At 43.7% G+C, this 14,800-nt stretch overlaps 1 long non-coding RNA gene across 1 annotated transcript; it reads right to left on the reverse strand.

Moving 5' to 3' along the window:
- Window positions 1-12,762: 12,762 nt before the first annotated feature.
- Window positions 12,763-14,562, reverse strand: LOC144738182 (uncharacterized). The gene is made up of 2 exons (XR_013589158.1): window positions 14,464-14,562; window positions 12,763-12,827 (listed from the first exon to the last, which is right to left on the reverse strand). It is a non-coding gene; the product is annotated as an uncharacterized LOC144738182 (long non-coding RNA).
- Window positions 14,563-14,800: the final 238 nt, after the last annotated feature.

The following is a 14,800-nucleotide window of genomic DNA, read 5'->3' on the forward strand; positions in this document are numbered from 1 at the left end:
TAAACTAACAAGGGAAATCTTGATTTGAAGCTTTCGTGACTGCAGGAATCCATACTCTTTGGTTCTTTCGGTAAAGTCACGTAGGTAGAAAAATAATAGATCACGACGTTTCGATCGCAACACAAACAATCATCATCAGGTGGGACAACCACAGCAAGAAACAAGTATAACCCGTAAAAAACAAAGTTTTTCACTATAAATCCTTTATATGCGTGGATGGCTAGAGTCCTCTCGTCCTCTGGCTTGAGATGGCTGCCACCTATGGGTCAGATGATTGTATTGCACCATTAAGCAATTGGTAATTAAATATTTTTTTGTCCTAAAAAATGTAACATTTTGGAAAATCGTTTTTCAGAAACATTAATTGTCACGCACAACGAGTCGGTGTGGAAAATGTCAGCTCGATCGGATCACGGGAAGTGGGTTAAAAAACGACCGAAAGATTTTCACGGTCGTAAGCAAGCAAGCAAACTTAATATAAAGGATTTAAAAACTGCTGAAGTAGGCGAGAGATCTGCCGTGGCACGAGGTTATATAGGCCTCGGCAGTAGGGGGGAGAGAGAAGGGGGGGGAGAGAAGGGGGGGGGAAGGAGGCGGGGCAGAAAGTGGACCCCGCAGTAGCACCCGGGTCACTGGAGTAAAGTGGACCACCGCGGCAGCCCGGGTGCTGCTACGGGGTCCACTTCCTGCCCCGCCCCCTCTCCCCCCCGCTTCTCTCTCCCCCCCCCCTTCTCCCCCCCCCACCGCTTCTCTCTCCCCCCCTACTACCGAGGCCTATAAAACCTCGTGCCACGGCAGATCTCTCGCATACTTCAGCAGTTTTTTCTTGCTGTAGTTGTCCCACCTGATGATGATTGCTTGTGTTGCGATCGAAACGTCGTGATCTATTATTTTTCTACCTACGTGACTTTGCCGAAAGAACCAAAGAGTAACAAGGGAAAGTAATATTTAAATGCTCCCAAATTATAATGCGTAAAGTTTTCCTGCATTATATGCTTTGGTTGGCTGCCCTCTGCAGTGAAAATGGTCCTTCTGCAGACAATTCCCCCCAGTGTATGCACACCTCTGATTTGTGAGGAAAGTGATAACAGCTCAGACTGAAACGTTATGACCCCAAAAAAGCATTCCATTATGCGTTTTACATTATTTAGCACCATTACGTTTAATTAAACCTATTTTACTTTATGTTTCCTGTTTTTCTGTATAATTATCCCATATTATTCCCATAAGTACAACACCCTGTCCTCATCAAGGGAGACAAGGTTAGGAGAGTAGTTAAACAGAGGGAAATTGTGTTTTCATTTTGGTTTCTGCTCGGTTACCAATTCCTGAAATATAATTTCCATCATGATATTTTATTTTTCACTTGATACATTTTTTTTCAGCTCTTGAAATTATAAAATTTTGTTTACTTGAAATACGGTAAACAATATGCAGGCCATATACAGTATAATTTATGCCCCTAGTTGATATAAAGAAGCCCGTTGAAGTGAATTCAAAAGTAGATGTGCGACTTCATTTTCAGGTGCTGTTCTTTGACACATATCGGTGCACTGCGAGCTGCGAGAGTCCGAAATGGAAATATCTTTATCTTACAACATGATAGTGCAATTGGAATATCGGGAATCAATTAATACCCATGAAACCCAGGGATCACAATTAATTATAAGTCAATTGCACCTGAGCGACATGGTTTATGCATTTATGTCAGTGGGATTCAGCGTGTTAGCACATGTGGCTGTAGAAAGTGAGAATATGGCAGCAGTAGCAGACTGTGGATTTAAATGCGCAATTTTGAGGTAAAGAGATATATTTGAATTGTCGACTTTTTATGGACTATATAGTCCAATTTGGAAGAAAATAGAGATCAACTTCTTGGTTCTTTCGGTAAAGTCACGTAGAAGGGATCATAGGTTTCTTACTTGCAAACTTCCCACAGCGCTATCTGACTGTGAAATTTCAGTTTAGGTTGTTGCAATATATTTTGTATTTATTCAACGGTATCCCAGGATGCAATACACTCACTATTATCTGGCTGGATACAGAAACCAGGTCCTTCCCTGGTTCAATAAATTACTGTACATGAATCAACAAATCAAATAAATTATTACAATATAGTCCACAATTTGTGTACCACATCGTGGCTGTATGGATATGTGCATGCACAGGCAGCTTTTCTGTAAAAAAAAAATATGTAAGGGATGCCGAGAGGTGATCCCCAATTAATTAAATCCTCTGCATGTGGCACAGCTTACGACCTCTGTATGAAGCGAGACAAAATTTAAGGGACAGGGAACGGAAGTTTGAGGCATTTTTGTCCTGTCTCCCTACGTGTTACGCACATCGACATTATTACCGGCTTAAACAGGCCACTCCCATGCACTGGACTCCTCTCTGCGCTCTACAATTGGTGGAAGCAGCGTGATATATCCAAAATGCCAAAGCTAGTGCCGCCGGTGGCAGGAACCCAACAACTGTCAGGACCTGCCACGTCTGGCGCCGCAACCGTGGCCGACGTCCCGGTTGTAGGAGAGACTCGCCAAAACTTCCAGAGGCAATGGGCTAGCAGGTAAGCAGCAGCGACAAGGGAATTCAGCGGCTGCTTGCCGGGCTGCTTGCCGGGCTGCTTGCCGGGCTGCTTGCCGGGCTGCTTGCCGGGCTGCTTGCCGGGCTGCTTGCCGGGCTGCTTGCCGGGCTGCTTGCCGGGCTGCTTGCCGGGCTGCTTGCCGGGCTGCTTGCCGGGCTGCTTGCCGGGCTGCTTGCCGGGCTGCTTGCCGGGCTGCTTGCCGGGCTGCTTGCCGGGCTGCTTGCCGGGCTGCTTGCCGGGCTGCTTGCCGGGCTGCTTGCCGGGCTGCTGCGTGGTGAGGTGGCTCCACCGACAGAGTCAACTGTCCAGCCACCAAGCTCGGTGGAAACCCAGGGGCGACTTGCCCAACCGCCGCCTTCCACTGCTATGCAGGAATGAATCGAAAATGAGGCAGCCCTGTCACCTTGGGCAAGTGGAAAATTTCATGACCGTGGGTGGTCATTGGGCAGCGTTTGTCTGCCGCTTCGAGGTCACATACAGGGTGCTCAACTGGACAGAAGAGGAGGTTCTGAAGGCCCTGCCTGATGGTGCCGGGGGATTAGGTGCTGGTGACATTATTTTCCATTCCTGAGAACTCAGACACCCTCCAAGCAGTGTATTGGGCAATTACAGGCAGAAGTCTAGCACCCCCTATCCACCATGGCTCAGCACTTCCAGGGCCGCCAGCTCCTGGAACCATGAGTTGGCATACCGTGGCGTGATATTGGTGAGCTCATCGGCTTATTAATTTCGCCCACCGGGTGAGGATTGTGCTGCCGGTAGTAGATGAGGAATCGCGCACCTCCTTGTGGGTTGCCTGGAACATCTAGGCCCACAAGGAGGTGATTGGCCCAACCCATGTCGTGGCATGGCTGGCAGAGCCAGGCGGAAGATGCGGCAGAACTGGTGGCGACATCAGGGGTGCGAGCAACGGTGGCGAGAACGATGGAGGTGACGCTCAATGATGTGGTGGTGGTCATCCAAGGTCTGGCCTGTGTGAGGTACACACAGCAGGTGCACCTCGTCCTTGTAAGACTGTAGTCTGTCACCGCTGTGGCCAGGAGGGTCACATAGTGCGGGAATGTCACGGAGAACAAGCCGTGTACTGACCTGCTTCCCACACACCCAGGCAGTTTTGTTAACTGCCCACACCATTACCGAACGTTAACCCCACTAGCCCTATCATGTCTCATCACCATTAGCATCACTTCTCACCGAGCACAGCGCCTATTTAGTGACCCGACTCGATCACACAGTGGCACAAGCACGTGCAGGCGGGTGGTGGCGGCCACGTCAGTCCTCGTGGGGATGATTGCGGGCGGCACGGCACGTACAACCCACCTCGCCTCAAGCCTCATCTTCACGCATCATCTTTTACATACCTTCAATTTACACTCGGCAGAACATACGTGACAAACCTTACTAATTGGCTGTGTCGGGTGGTGGCGGGTTTAACGCCACATATTTACGCGATATAACCCGAAAAAAAACCTGTATTATGGATGATATTGGTCGCAAAAGCTAACGTGTTAAACTGTCTCTCTGTGTTGTGCACTTCGAAATACATAGTTGTTTGAAGATGCCACTTGCATGTGTTGGACTCCTCTATATCTTATATATAAATTAAGTAAATTGTAAATAACATCATTTGGTGACACTGTACTGTGTTGGCAGTGGTGCAAAATCACAAATAACAAAAAATGTTCATACATTTCATATCCATAACATAGATTACAATAACCATGACATATGAACAAATCCCCCAAAATATGCACAATCTCGTCTAATCTTGAAATATGAGGAGGGAAGCTAACGACACTGCAGCAGAATGTTATTGTACTCTGTCACGATTACTCGCCAACTTCACTTCGCCACACTAACAAGCGTGGTGAAGTACGACTCAATAACTCCCATGACTCACACAGCGTAGGAAGGCCCTCATCTAGCAGCAGATTGACACTTGTCACTATAATGAAGGTACACTATCTTGATAGCACTGCGTTCCATATTTAAAGATAGCTCTCATATTCCTTTCTCTGCTATCCATTTAGTCACTTGTTGAAATCAATTAGATCCTAATTGTGCTCTCTAACAAGAAGGATGCGACCTGGCAGATAAATTCCTATTTTGGGACTTTCCTACGGAGAACAGAGTGGCAACTTTTGCAAGGAACTATCCCTGGGGATGACACTACAGAGCTGCTCACGGTGATTCTCTCCTTAAATGTCCTTTACAGTTTGTGCAGAGGGGTTCATAGTTCAGTCCATATTTTAAACATATCCTGTCACAGCTGAGCATGTAAACCATGAAATGCATTTTTATCACTCTTGCAATGACGTAAGAATTAAAAAAAATACACGTTTTGCTGTCACAAATACATGCAGAAAATTGTCTGTGTACAATTTAATTATTTTCTGTAAGTTGTATGTGATTTGTTCATGTGAACACTGCAGCCCAAGTGCAACACAATGGCAGGCAAATAATGGAATCTTTAACCAAAGGACAACTACAAATTGTAACAATTGCAGGGTGAATTGTTCAATGCCTACTTCTTTCCATTGTTGACCCAGGCCGAGACCATCAACTCGTTACACCTCAGAACCTGGCTTATTTTCAGCAGGATCAAGATGTCATCGTGGCCAAAGCCGTTGATGCCACCACACCTCGCCCAATGCCTTCTACCGTGTTTCAGCAGGAGTTCAGAATTTAATCGTCGCCGTTCAGACGGGCTGGCTCAGTTCTCTGCCAAAGCCATTACTCTCAAGGCATCCGACCACTCCTGACAATTGCTCTTAAAATACAATGCATCTTATCCTGGTGGACAAAATCATATCAACGTGAGCTTTCTTTACACGAGGCATGTTTTGTCAACAGCAGCGTGTCTGCGCTCGGGACGGACAATGGAGAATTACTGCTAAGTGCTCGGGCTTTGTAATGGTATCAAGTGACAGCATGTTCCCCCTCCATCACCTGCACGCCAACACACTTTTAGCCTCACTTTACGACATTCCTTGAACACAGGAGCTCTACAATAGCATTGCACGGTTGTGAACACAACTGTGTCCGTGTGTATATAATCACCCATGATTTATTTACTGCCACTATTTTAATGTGTACTCTACCCCTCTGATATTCATTATTTACGGTGTGCGCGTGCTTTTTGTTATTAACAATGAGTACAGACGGTACAGTTTTATAAATAGCTAGTGACATTCATTTTTTAAAATAATGTAATACAGTCATGTGTGTGAAAATGTTCCGCGCATAATATGTAAATGATAATATCAAGAATGGGAGCTGCAGAACGCCATCTTGTGTGCAGGGTTTTAATATTATTCTATTTCACCGTAATGGGAACTCTTAAACAAGATTTAGGATGCAATTTTCGTGTCATCATAAAGGCCGTTTTGCTATTTTCTGTCTCATAACATAGTTTTAATGGAACTTCTAAGGCATTAAATAAAACAAATGACTCAGTATCACATAACGTTTATTTATAATTCACGTAAAATAACATTTGTGTTGGCCTTATTATGCACATAAATGGAGAAGGGCATTGGCAAGTCAACGAAAGCATCAAATGTTCCCGTGATGCATGGCCCATGTCGTTTATTTTACTGGCACAAAATCACTTCCACCTGAGGGTGAGTATGCTGCAGAGTTTGATTGCGCGTGGTTAACTTTGTTGTTTCTCTCTGTGGATTCTACAATACATTTGCAGGCACCACAAGGACCCGACAACTGATATGATGCCAGATACATTTTCACGTACATGACTAGACATAGTATACATGGCAAAAGCCTGGTTTTCTTCTCCGATTTCGATTTAAAGCTGTCCGACAGCTCTGTTCTTCACCTAAGGACGGCTGCGTGTGTGGTGGCCGAAACGTCGTGAGAATGGTATTGTTTTATTATTATTTTGTTATTTCCCTTCTACGTGACTTTACCAAAAGATCCAATACTATTCTTCTCTGATGTTACGGGTTTTTTTGACATATAGTTGGATTTAATCATATTTAATACGTAGAATACTAAAACATCATGGGAGGGGAGAGCCGTGGCGCAGTGATGAACTGACTGCGTGAAGAACGAGGTGACCCCGGGTTGGTTCCCAGCCACGAATAACATCATTGTAAACTTACAGTAAACGGGTCCTAGAGCCCTCCCTTTCACCTACCACAGTGACAGGCGTGGGGAGACCTTCAGCCAGAAGTGGATCGAAAAATGGCTGTAATTTATCATTATTATAACTGTGAAACATATCAAAGAAAGTCTTAATTAGGATGAGCAATTCACTCGATGCAATATACAGCAGGGACGTGCGGTCAGGGGAGGCAGGGAAGGCAGAGCCTCATCTGTCATACTCCAATGATAATAGCTGTTACTAAAAGTAAAAAAGAAAAAACAAATAAAATGAATATTAAGATTTTACTACTGATTTGTGTTATAAATGTAATTTCTGTACGATTCCAATCATTTTTATAGTAAAAATCGCCAAATTTGCGGAGCTCCGCTGCAAATACAGGAATACACGAGAGGGAGGCAGCGACGCGCTCAGCCTCCCCTCTAATTGCGCAACCCCTCAGGAACTAAATGGAGCGTGGACAATAAGCACGTGTCTGTTACTATCTCAGTATGTCACCAATTTAATGTTTGTAGACCCCTTCATTTCATGTCCTCGCCTTCCATACTCCAGGTAACTTATTTCACGTATGTGTATAAAGATATTTAGGCTCGCTGATCTCGTCATGAAACTGCAATGAAAAGCACCAGGGGAGGCAGCTATCACATCTGCCTCACTGAGGGGGACGTGTCTAACACGCCCCCCTCAGTGAGGACACGCCCCCCTCCGTGAGGCCACGCCCTCCTCAGTGTGTGAATCTGGCTCTGACACGAGCCAGTGCCTCCCCAGCCATTGACGTCACCGCACGTCACTGATATACAGCAACACTCTCCAAGGGCCTGAAGCAATTTTATCATTGGGGTACGATGATACCAAACCAACAGAACGGAAGAGTCTGAGAGATTAAATTAACAAAAGTAACGTTCTCGTGGTATACCAACATTTCAATGAACAAAATAATTTGGGAAAACCTTTATCTGCTTACTTCTTGTCAACAATTGCAAGGAATGCATATTTTATCCGTACATAAAAAAAATACTTAAATTGGTGAAGCATGTTATTTTTTTACTTATTTCATTTTAATTGCCTCTGAGCATGAATAGTAATGACAAGTACTGAGATTGCATGGCACTTGACTTGTCAACACATTCCTGCGGAGGGTGGCTGGTAGTAACGTTGGGTTGCTCGGTCAATGGCCAGGGTCAACGGCGGCGTGGTGTATACCGCAAATATGGCCGACTGTGAGGGCGGGCACAAGCCGGCGTGATTAGGTTAAACGTTGAGTTTTATAAGGGCACCACGGGGTGACCAGCCCCTCCCCACCCCACTCCACCCCTCCCACCCTCCCCTCCCCACCCAGCCCCTCCCCACCCTCCCCTCCCCACCCAGCCCCTCCCTGCACGACGGACACAATAATTCCCTGTGGGCTGGTGTAACCAGGAGGTTCCTACCAGTAATATTGATCCTGTTGCAGTATAAGTACATGCGTGATGCTCCCAGGGGTGCGACCTTATCACGTCATGCTGATATTTTTTGTATAAAGATGGTTAAGATTGGCTGTAAATAGACAGTACTCGACTTACGAACCCCCGCACTTACAAAATCAGCTTCCCATAAGATATGAATGTGTTTAACATCGACTTGCGAATGTGAACTCGCACTTGTGATCCGAACCGTCGAACTATTTTGTTCAGCGGAAAAATCCTCCGCGAGACGTAGCGAGTCACAGAATCCTGCCGGGAGTGGGTATTTGTGTGTGCCTGTGCGCACAGACTGTTTGGGGCACCAACATTCTGTAAAGGCTATACGGGGGATCTTTGTCTTGCCTTTGTGTGCACGCACATGTGCGTGTGTGGATGTCGGTGTGTGCGCACGTGTACGTTAATAATGTCAGCAAGTCCGACAGTTTCTTTCAAAGGCACTACAGCTTCCTCCGGGTTTGCTTCGCTGCAAACGCCTCTGGTGACAGCCAGTTACTTTACGCTGTCTCTGTTCTCTTTGTTTTTTTTTGCCTGGGCACTGCCTCCTAAGATCAATGAAACACAAATTAATGAGTGCACAGTAGCGTTGTTATTCATGAAGGAGCGGCGAGCTGCTGTGTATCCATACATATGGTAAAGAGGCTAAATGTAACGAAATGGTTGTCAACCACGCAACATGAATACGTAACTCAATCACAGACTGAAACTAACATCTAATTATTGGCAATTATGGCCACTGTCTGATCATAGCAGAAGATCCAAATTATGACACATTAACAGAAAAACAATCACGTTATCTGGGAAGCGGGTTGTGGGTTTTATTTTATTTTGTATTTTACTTGGGATAGTTCTTACCTTTCTAACCAAGTATCCACAGTGTGCTTCTGCATTAACTAAGGTTATTCTCAATGTTATGTCTTGGTGATAATTAAATATATAGTTACATAACATTATAAAATTAAAGTTCTAATTAAATTATTGTAATAAAATCATATACTGCTGTAATAGTGAATGTGAAGTTATTAAAGGGTTATAATTATTTAACAATTCCGGGGCAAGCTGTCACGTCATGTGCAAGTGAACGGCTCTCTCAAGGACTTCCACAAACCTTCTCACTTACCTAACACTATTACCCGTGCTAAACGTGTTTGTAGTTTCACCCGGCCTATTAAGAGAACCTCTTGGGCAAATTTGGAACCAACCTCCCCACCCCCTCCCCACCACACACATACATATTTCGCTGATCCCAGGAACAATGACTCCCCCCGCAAACCGAGACCCAGTCCGTCCCCTCGTGCCTAACGGCGGACAGGCCACCAGGTTAGAGGGTGAAAGCGACCTCCCCGCTCGCTTGCCCGGCCACACAAGGTCAGAGCTGACGATCTCACCGAAGAGGCTTTCCAGCTCCTCCAAGAACTTCACCCTAAGATTGACCAATTCGGCATAAGGTTAGAAGAAAATGCCCCCCCCCCCCCTTTTAATAGCAAGATGGACACCTTCAACGACCGCTTGGATAAGCAGGAGGCAGCCATCCATGAATCTCAAAAACGCGGCAGAAGTGATGGGCGACTCAGGCCGTAAGCACGAAGAAAATATGAAAGAAGTATAAAACAAACGCGAGGCTAAAATAAGAGAAAAAAAACAGCTGAGGCTCCAGACTCCCCTTCCATCTCACCGGACTCAAAAGTGCAAGCATACAGAATAGGCAGGAGACCAACAAGAAGCCGAGACCTTGTCAGATGTTGATCCATTTCTGTCGCAGACAAGAGGCGTTGAAGCTGGCGAGACTCTCCAAGGGAAAGGGTACCCTCATCCAGAGCAACCGAATCTTCATATCACCGGATCTCACGCTGGCCGACTCCAAAAGAAGAAACCTGCTCCTGCCTCCACAATAGGAGCTAGTGAACAAGGGGTCCGGTCCCAATGCAATACCCCAGTGAGGGATCCACACCGGAGGAAGACGGTGGGACTTTGTGACCCCAAAAGCATCGAATGCAAAGTCGTTCAAGAAGCACCGCAGGGCCTTTCCCCTAAAACCAACCGCGCTGGTGACCGACCCACATGTTGACACGACGGAGAGCAGAACCAGCCTGTCGGAGAGCCTGTGGCAAGGTTAATCATTACTTATAGGGGTGGAAGATGGCACTGACTACTCACAGCGCCACCCTGTTAAGTGCAAAAACCTCGACGAATGTCATCAAAACGGTGACCGAAAGTCAATCATCGACCTTCCTGTAAGAGGAGCAACTGTTTAGGCCATCAAAAACGTCCTTCTCAGGGTCAACCCTTCCATCAAATTTCCCCAGGTGTCTGCAATTCACCAACTGTCAGACAAAGCAACTGAATGGCTAAATCAATTAGAAATTAACATTTATTATTCATTGACCATAGGGAATAATTCACATAGTTGCTCATGTTTTTTTTCATAAGCAGACGGAGTATACGATTTACATCATATTTATCCCCCCCAATTGTATCTTGTGCCATTGGTGGCATGCGTTTGGATCTCTTGCAGAGCAAAACTTCACCCATGGTTAAAGATTGAGCCACAGAAGTAGATATCACAAACTACCTCTGATATGGCTGGCCCACAAATGTAAAAAGAAGCCACGGTAGTGATATATTAACTACCTCGCTTGGTGTACAGGTCGTAGCTTCGATCCCGACCCCTGCCCGTAAATTTAGAGTCTGCACGTCTCTCCCTGTTGTGTAATTATGCTGCGAGTCCTCCGGTTTTACCCTTTACATTTAGAAATATGCTTTAAAAGTATTTGGTTGCTATAAATTTCCACATGAGAAGCCACTTCGTTGAGCTTTCATTCGTGGCCAGGTCGCCTCCGAAAAATAGCGATACAGGTCGTCGAACTCGCACTTACCAACCAGCTTCCACGAAATATATATTTTTTATATTGACTTAAAACGCAAACTCACACTTGCAAACTGAACCGCTGAACTTTCGTTAACATATCCTTGAAATGTAATGAGTATTTGTGTGAAAGTGTGGGTAGCAATAGTGTGGCGGTTAGCGCGCTCACGACCAACAGACGATTATCTGAATGGGTCATGGGCTTCCTCTAGGTTGACTCAGCCTCAAATGAGTACCTGGTGCGGTGTGTAAACATCGCCACTGGGGAGACAAAGGCAGCCGGGCGTGGTGCGGGCCACTCATCCCCTCGTGTGCCGTGCCGGCCTTCATAGGCGCTGCTCGCTAACAACACTTGCCCCGTACGTCTGTGAATGCTGCAAGGTGGATCGTTGTTAAGTGTCTGTGCGTCCGCACGTGTCCCGTGTGTGCAATTGTGGTTACTTATTGCGCCCCTTCTGACAAGCCAGCATCAGATAAGCGAAAATAAAACATTTTCTCTTTACTTTTTGTTTTACTATATTTTTTGTGTCACATGCAAATGTACAATATTTCTTAATATTTGAGTTTCCCTGTTTTGCTGAACTAACACATTTCATAACACTGACTGTATGGGCATTTAAATACGGTACATTATTGTTCCAACTTACAGACGGGTCTCATGAACGAATTGTTTTCGTAAATCGACTGCTCTATTGCTAGGTGGGCTTTACCTGGTAAAATAAAATAAATAGGTACCGCACTTTCCCTGCTCCAAAAATTATCCTCGTATGGAAGTCAAAGTTATATTTTTAATTCTTAGAGTTCTAATTAACCAAAATTAAGTGCCAAACCGTTTGAATGTTTTTAAGGAATGGTGATTGGGCTGAGACGATCAGATAATTACATTTGAGTACCCAGTTTAGTTATGGAAGTTTCTGGGATTTAAACCCAGGATATTAGAGCAGTGACATCTCAGCAGTTACCCCATAACAGATGCCGCAAACTCACTGTCTAGATTTGGGTGTAATTAGCAATCAATTGGAAGCCTTTGGATGGGACAGAATGCTCGTCTCTACCAAATATACTGTGCGTCCTCATCCATTATCCACATTGCATTTGGGTATGTGATTAAATGGGTGCTCAGAGGTGACTGCAACACATTTGGATGAGTTTTTTTAGGAACTCTAATTAGCTTTGACCACGTAAGTTATGAATATTTTCCTGCATGATTGGATCACTTTACATTTTATTCAACAATATCCACACGTGAGTTTCACGTCTGTGAGGCTGCCATGAGTGTATCCTTTATATAGCACACAGTAGTAGCCATTTATACGTGAAGAAATATAAACTACTGCAACAGACTTGACCGAAGTTTTAATACAAAACCAAGATTAAGTAATCTATTTTCCATTTCACATTTATGTAACCTGCCTCATTGGAAGTTTAAACTTTTGCTCAATGACTCTTGACATTATCTCATGATAAAATGGCTATTGCCAGACATTGTTTTAGGATTGTGTACGTGCTTCACGAGGACATGTCGATAAAGTCAATTTTTAAACAGATATTTCGTTCTTAAAACGATGTCAATGAATATATTTAATGTTTGCTGTAACATATGTAAACACTTTAATAGAATACAAAATGTAACGTCTACGTAATTAAACCAGCTTGCAACTATGCCATTCATGAGTGCTGCGATTACCAGAACATACTGTGCAAAGTACATGGAAAAGTAGCAGGATTATTTTTCGTTCCAAAATGTACTTTATTTGAACACCCATGTTCACTTGTTACACAGCAAAGAGTCTGTGAGAAAGAGCACAGAGGCACTTAACAGAGGATATTTCACGAGTGATCAGTTATTTAACAGAATACGTACAGTTATTTAACAGAATACGTACGTATAGAATACGTACATTGCTGATAACTACATACAGTGCATGACACATTAGTGGCAAGTTTCGTTGTTTAATGATTTGGAATAATCCAAAATCAACTCAAGTGGTTGAATAACCACGTGCACTGCTCAAGATCAACGTCAGAAACGTCCATGATTGGACACTAGGATTTTCATGACCTTACACATGTACCCACACAGCTTCAACGACTTGAGTGGGATTTCAATGACAGAACTTGTATTACCTGGCCCGCAGGGAATTACTTTGTTACAGTTCTTTATGTATGGAAAGTGCCGATTCCCCTTGTGCCACAAGTCTAAACAGCATCAACAGTCAATAGGGATACTCTCTGGTTCTTTCGGTAGTCAAGTATAAAAAGACGCTTCGGTCGCAACACAAGCGTCCGTTTTCAGGTGTGAAAAAATCATCTGCTGTTGTGGCTTTATATAGGCACGGGAGGGGAGAGGGGAGAGGGAAGGGAGGGGGAGTTTGGCTGTGGGAGTTTATAGGGGAGAGGGGGGAGGGTTTGTGGGGACGCTTGTGTTGCGACCGAAACGTTGTGAATTCTTTTATTTTATTATTTTTTCTATCTACGTGACTTTACCGAAAGAACCAGAGTATAGATTCGTGCAGTCACGAAAGCTTCAAATCAAGTCATTCGGGATCATAAGGAAAACCATGCATAGTCACTAGAAAAGGGGAATTACATTATCATACATGTTTTACTGTACAATATTATGAAATCTGTTAGACTTTTAACGTAATATAAACATTAATTTAAGTTTAGCTTTAACTGAATAAGTTTTCATATGTAAACAATTTCAGGTCTGTTGAAAATATTGGACAAGCTTTTAAAAATATTAGCATTAAGATAGTGATGTGTGCAAAATCATGTTTTCATTTGGTATTTTTATTTTTGCCTGAGTTTTGAATCTCCAATGTCAGATTAATTTAAATAAAAGTTGATCGGCTGAAGATATGAGATGAAGTGTCCTTGAACTTTAAAAAAGGAGTCGCACGGAGAAAAGTCCAAAAAGCACAGAGGCAATTGCACAGCACCATCAATGAGTAAAAACGAATTCTTACCTAAAACTCAGCAATGATTCGATACACTTTCCATTGGTGTGATGTTTATACGTAATCCCTGATAACTGTTACTGCAAGGTTTTGCATTTATCATCAAACTAAGTTGGCAACTATAGCTAAGTGACACTGTATTAGAAGTCAACATTACCCCAAAGTTATGGAGATATGTTGGTGATGCTCATCTTAACTGTGGCTCCAAGCCATATGCGGGGAAACTGATGTTTCCATGTCAGGGCACATTATGTATGTTGAACTGCAACGTATGAGTTTCCCTCAAAAATGGTAATAATTTGTAATGAGCTCAGATTGATAAGATGTTGACCTGGCCAGATTTAAGTTCATGATACATGATGGAGTATTGCTGCTCCACCAAATGAGTTATTTCTCTGCAAGCAACATATGTATGGTCGTTATGTTTTGGATAATTGGATTAAAGTTCACGTGTAATTGTTAGTTACCCGTTGGAGCCAATGATCCCAACTCGCCATTTCTGGAAATGCATAGAATATAATTCAGTGTTACGTTTCAATGGAAGATGGTATACTGTTGGTGTATATTAAAATGGCATCAGTGTACACTCCGTATAAAATATAATATAATCCAACAAACCAGTAGCCACGCAACAGCTCATATATTTGTACAGAAAGACCTACATTAACAAAGCGGTTGTCATTAATGAATTGTAACTGAATGATCTCTGCATAGTCTTGAAATATTGGTTTAAAGAATATCCTCTGAAAATCTGTTTTGAGCTATAAGATTTAATAAAACTGGATAAGCTGTATTGCTTTGTAT

This window comes from Lampetra planeri, chromosome 3 (assembly GCF_965212315.1).
Source record: "Lampetra planeri chromosome 3, kcLamPlan1.2.h2, whole genome shotgun sequence".
Lineage (NCBI taxonomy): Eukaryota > Metazoa > Chordata > Hyperoartia > Petromyzontiformes > Petromyzontidae > Lampetra > Lampetra planeri.